The following is a 6,000-nucleotide window of genomic DNA, read 5'->3' on the forward strand; positions in this document are numbered from 1 at the left end:
CACGTTCTCCATCTTGAAGTAGCCACCAGAAAAGGAGAGTGTCTCCTTGAAGGAGCTGAGGACATTTTGGGAGTCCTCATCAGAGCAGTAAATGACATCTTCCCACGACGAAGTTGAGGTGTCATATTTCTGCACGAAGAAAGACGTCTCTGAAATGTGAGTGGCATTTGGTATGGCGGTGTTCACAGAGCCGCCTTCGGGCTCAGTCACGTGGACAACTGGACAAGCTTCGTGAGCTGTGAGGTTTCAAACAAGAAGTATTTCAGTTTGGCTTGGCAATCCTGGGTCAGGGACTGACAAAGGGGGGGGAGGGAGGGACAGTAAAGGAAAAGGGTCTGACAAAGGGCGTCCCTTACAATAAATCATTCAGCCAGTCACTGTTTAAGTGAGAGGCTTTGTAGGTGCTCAGAGATGCTCTCCTGCCAGCTAAGAATTTTTGACACTCTGGCTCCCTGCCGAGACCAGCTTTGCTGTTCACTCGCAACCAGGGTGGATAAAAATCAATAATTTTTTTTAAATAAAATAAATCAGATTTTTTGTATTTAAATTGGATTTTTTGGATAAAATGTTTTTTCCTCTAAAAGCTATCTAAAGAGAGTTTTAATTAAGATACATTATAGCTCAAAGATCTCTCATCATGGAATAGGGATTATAAATTCCAATTCTACAGAATGAGACAATATATTCATGTCATGTTTAAGAAAAAGTTTTGTAAATGAGTTCCAGTAGTTCATGGATTAGGGACCCAATTTTATGGGGTTCCAGGAGCTTCTGCATAGATTATTTAGGTTAATCTTGCTATCTACCCACTGGGACTCAGTGCTCAGTCTAGAAGATACCATCAGAGATGCTTAGTTTTGCAGTTCTCAAACTGTGGATTTGTGCCTCCAGAGGTAACATGCTTGTTAACAGCAAAAATATTTTTAAATAAACATACAGAAGTGAGAAACAACAGACCTCAGCCCTATTGTCACTCTGTAAATTTGTGTACACAGAGTCAATCCCTTACCTCACTCTAAAAGTGCAAAGTTTCAAAAAGTGCAATGAAGATTGTTGGGTGCGGGGGATAGATGTGGACAAGGAGAAGACACCTGGAGATAAATGTGAGAAGCGAGGGACATAGGCTTGTTTTGTTAAAATATTATATGTTTGCTGCTGAAGAAAAATATCCAGAATACTTAACATTGGTGTTTTAATTAAATACAACAATTTAAATGTCTGTCTGATGACAGTCTCCTCCTAATTCAGCATGGCAAGAAAATCCTCCAAATATTAATGATTAACCAGTTGAATTGGAGATAGTTCACCTCCCAATGACTTCATAAATATCTGCTTCAATTACCTTTGGTAAATGAAATAACCAAACAATTATTCATTTTCTGATAAAGTTGTAAAACTAATCTGAAGAGTTTTCAAAACAAATCACTGTTTAAAAATGTACAGTGTGTACCTTCTAAAACTTAAACCTACCATTCTGAGTTGTGAAGAATATGTATTGAGATTATAACAACCAACAAGAATGCACTTATATGTAGAAATCCATGATTAAATCTAATTTTCCTGACTAGTGATTTAAATCAATTTGATTTAAACCGAATCCACCCTGTTTTTGCTGACTAACAGGCAGTTCTGCTCCCCAGGCCCTTATGGGATGTCACTGTCCCAAACTCAGCTGTTAGAGAACCAGGAAATGCTCAGCTAAGATCTTCCCCATGTAACACTGGGAAAGAATCTTAGCATTACAGGGGAAAACAAACCACAGAGCTATGTTAACCAGGAGGTGCCATTTCCCCCATATAACCTTAACTCTGCCCTCTTGGAATGCCACTTTATTGCATCTTGCAGGGTTTTGCCAACCCACAGCCTTCAAATACCATCAAGTTACCTTAAAAATCATGAAATATTTAAAAATAATCAATTATTTTGGGAGAGGTCTGCTTTTTCATCTTTTGAGTTTTGAGCCTCGGGATGCGGGGCATGGGAAGTCACTTTTTTCAAGCCTTCCTACATAAACCCCACATTTTGGTTTAAACAAATGGATATGCTTATCACAGGACTCCAGGCACTGGGGCTTTTAGAAAATCAAACACCAAATATCATGAGATGCATGAAAAAATCAGGAGAGTTGCCAACAGTGGGAATGAGGAACATTTGCCTAAGTCACAGGGAACTAATTGTAGGGAATCCTCTAATTAATGCATCGTTTGGCTCTTTAACTCCTCCCCCTGTGGAGGGAAAGGCCATGGGTATGCCAGGATCATCAGTGGTTTCGTGCCTGAAAGTACCTCTTCCCTTGACAACCCCCCACTCCCCACCCATCGCACTTCACGTGATTCTGTTGTAGGGCTGCACAACAGGAAGCGAATGATGCAATCGTGCTTTTGTCTTTCTGTTCATTCCAGGTCCTCTAATGACACTGAAGTGTCGGGCATTCAGCAGCTGCAGTTAAAGCCAGCGGGAGCTAGAGGGTCTCACGCTCCTGGGCATCAGGACACACGTATAGGCCCCTGCACGGATACAAAATTTGTTTCCGCACGCAAGCTTCAAAAACGGTCCACGGATATGAAGCGGATCTCTGCTGATTTCCAGGGCTCTCCCCGTTTATGCCTGGATTTAGGAGCTGAACTCTGGGGATTATTTTGCAAAACCTGCTAATGACTTACGGCTTTTTCGTAGCAAACCGTGACTTTTTTTTTTTTAAAAAGACCCTGACATTCCATGACTGAGCAAAACATCTCCAGGAATATCAACAACGCTGGCTCAGAGAGGGTAGGGCTCTTGTTCAACAAAATTATTTTAAACGAGTGACTTGCTACGAAAGAGTTTGAGATATTTGCTGTTGCAGAACAAAGGGGGTTTTGATCTAAAGGAACGTGACCCTGAACTTCTTGCAAATTGTTCCACACAAATGGGGCTTGTGCATTTCCTGCTGGGGCTTTGTCCGGACAAAGAGACAGAGCTCAGCCGGAACAATCAACCGGGAGAGCGGAGCAGAGTCAGAGGTAGGGAAGGCCTGGGAAGATCCTGAGGCAGTGAATGAAGGTGTGTCACATTCACCTGTTCCTTCCTATGGTTAGATCACAGAAAGATCTAGAAGTGGGTGCTGGGGTTTCCCCGCGATGAATGGGCAGCGTGCAGAGTTAACAAGGGCTGCTTCCCATACACACCCCTATCATGCCGCGCGCGCGCACGCACACACCCTCACGCCGGCACCAGATCTGATTTCATCTCATGCATTTACACAGCACGTCTCTGCAAGCAGATTACAACTCCCAATGTCCATAGCTCCAGTAAACTCTGCAGTGAGGGCATGCCTGCCCCTCCCTCAGACCTTAAAACCCAAGGTCGACTCCCCCTGCCAGAGAAAATGCACACTTCAAATCAGCCCCACACCGCACCCCCAGTTCCCCAAGCTGGGGCTTGCCAGGGGATTCCCTGCTCGTGATCAAATGGAGCTGGCTGGATGCAAGGTGCTGGCCAATCCTCTCTGTCTCCAGCTACTAAACTGCATTCAAAGAAACTTTACAAAATAACGCCCCCACCCACACACCTCCTCTGTATGTTCGTTCCATGCACTCTTCCCTCTCTCCCTTTTCTCTGGGTCTCTAAGTCTCACCTGCTCAGCCAGCAGCTGGGGATTTGCAAATAAATATATAAAAGCAAAAAAATACCAGACAAAAAAAGGTCCCTAAATATTTTCTGTAAAATTGACATGGGCAGGACCATCGGGGCTGGACCTAGGGGGCTGCTGCACCCCCTGGCTTGAAGTGGTTTCCATCCTATACAGGGTTTACAGTTTGGTTCAATGGCTCTCGGCCCCTCACGGTACAAATTGCTCCAGCGTCCCTGGGCAGGACAGGGCCTGAAGAAAGGGGCATGCAGAGGTGTTGGGAACACATGGGCACTACAGCTGCCATCCACCCCCCCCCCCACAAGCTCTCTTTTCTCTAACCCCCAGACAACATGCATCTCCCTCCCCTTTTCTGCTCAGACCTCCAGCCCCACTGAACTGTATAGATGGGAGCTGGGATCTCTTACCTGAAGTGCCATCCAAAAACCCACATAGGCAGGCTAGAAGGAAGAGCCTCAGAAACACACCGACCCACCACATGGCAAAGAGGAGAAAGGAATGGGAGAGATCAGCAGCAGCTTCCCCAGAAGCCAAGTCCAGCCCACTATCACCTGATTCCACGAAAGCATGGTAATCTGGCTGTGTAAATGGTGCCTGCTGGGAAGTTCCACCAGAGAGGGCTGGAGATTAATTTAAAAACAGCTCTGGAACTGCTTTGCAATGGGATGCGAGTTTTCTGAATCATGGTTTGCTTCCTGAGGCTGGTCACCCCTGCCCACCCCCAAATTTCGTAACTTAGTTCCAGTAGATGCAGCAATTAGAAAAGGCTGCACTTGGCTTTGCTAGCTCAATTTTGACCTCAGCCCACTAGTTTTACACCCCCCCCTCAAACTTTTTGGAATTTCTCTGAGTCATACTTTTCTAAGAAGTCTGAGGCAAATCAAACCGCTCGGGAGACAAAGAGGAACAATGAACCCAGGCGCTATTAAAAGTTTTTCAACTTTTTTTAAGCTGTCTAGCTCAAAACCAGTTTCAGCTGGGGAACAAACTGCCAGAGGATTGGCACTTATCTCTCACACACACCCCCACCCGTTGTCCCGATTGAAAAGGAAGTTAGGAGGAAGAGGGAACACGATACTGCTGAATTATCACAATTAATATAAAGGCAATGTTTCTTTGTTCTATTGTCCAGGGAAGGCTCTGGAGAAATGGCTTTATAAGACGAAAGTATCACGGATTTTAATGCACTACTTCAGAGGTCGGCAACCTTTCAGAAGTGCTATGCCGAGTCTTCATTTATTTGCTCTGATTCAAGGTTTTGCGTGCCAGTCATACATGTTAACGTTTTTAGAATGTCTCTTTCTATAATATATAACCAAACTATTGTAGTATGTAAAGTAAATAAGGTTTTTAAAATGTTTAAGCAGCTTCATTTAAAATTAAACTAAAATGCAGAGCCCCCCGGACCGGTGGCCAGGACCCTGGCAGTGTGAGTGCCACTGAAAATCAGCTCGCGTGCCACAGGTTGCCTACCCCAGCACTACTTATTCAGCTGCCCCATGTGGGCTTGGCGTAACTTACACCAGCTGTGCTGAGTACCGGTGTAAACAGCTGCCCTAGAGGTAAGGCAGGCGAGAATCGGGCCCCAGGCTTTCAGCTAAGACACTGCTCACACTGGGGATTTCAGCCAGTGCACTGGCCAGCCACAGGCAGAGCTGCCCCAGTGCAAATGCCCAGTGTAGACAGGTAAAGCCTGAATCGGCTGGGATGAGCTGCACCAGCACGAACTCCAGGCCTGGCTGCATTAGAGCCCCATCCTTATGGGTGGGGACCAGAGAGGGAGTCAGGCAGGGGTGGGGAGAGAGAGCAGGAAGGGAGAATCAAACTCTTCCCCCCAAACCCCTTCCCTGGCAAGTCCGGAGCAGCATCAGCTCCCCAGTCTCTGCTCAGCCTGCAGAAACAGTGGCAGCAGCAAGGCTACCAGCTATACAAGCCCCTTGGGAGTGGATAAGGCAACAGTCATCTAGGACCTGCTTCTGGTAGGCACCTAGTGTCTGTTCATAGGATACAACTGCTCTACAGCATCCCCCGCTGGCCAAGCACAGCACTACAGGCAGCACACCCCTGCCTCAGTTTCCTTCCTTCAGAGTCCCCACTAACTCTACACACTCATGCTGGAGATGCGGCTTAACCCTCCAGCCAAGTCACAAAGCAAGTTACCCTGGAAGGGGTTACCAAAAGCCAGCTAAACAAGTCCCAGTAAACAAACAGCTTCTTCTGCCCCTCAGCCCTCCCCTCCTGGCCCTGTTCCCAGCCCCCTTCTGGGCTACCTCTGAGAGTCTTTCTGGCTGCAGGAGATCGACCACAACCTGGTCCCCCTGGGCACCATTTTCAGACCCTGCTGGACCTTGGACCATCTGTGTTCCAGT

This window comes from Gopherus flavomarginatus, chromosome 12, assembly GCF_025201925.1.
Source record: "Gopherus flavomarginatus isolate rGopFla2 chromosome 12, rGopFla2.mat.asm, whole genome shotgun sequence".
NCBI lineage: Eukaryota > Metazoa > Chordata > Testudines > Testudinidae > Gopherus > Gopherus flavomarginatus.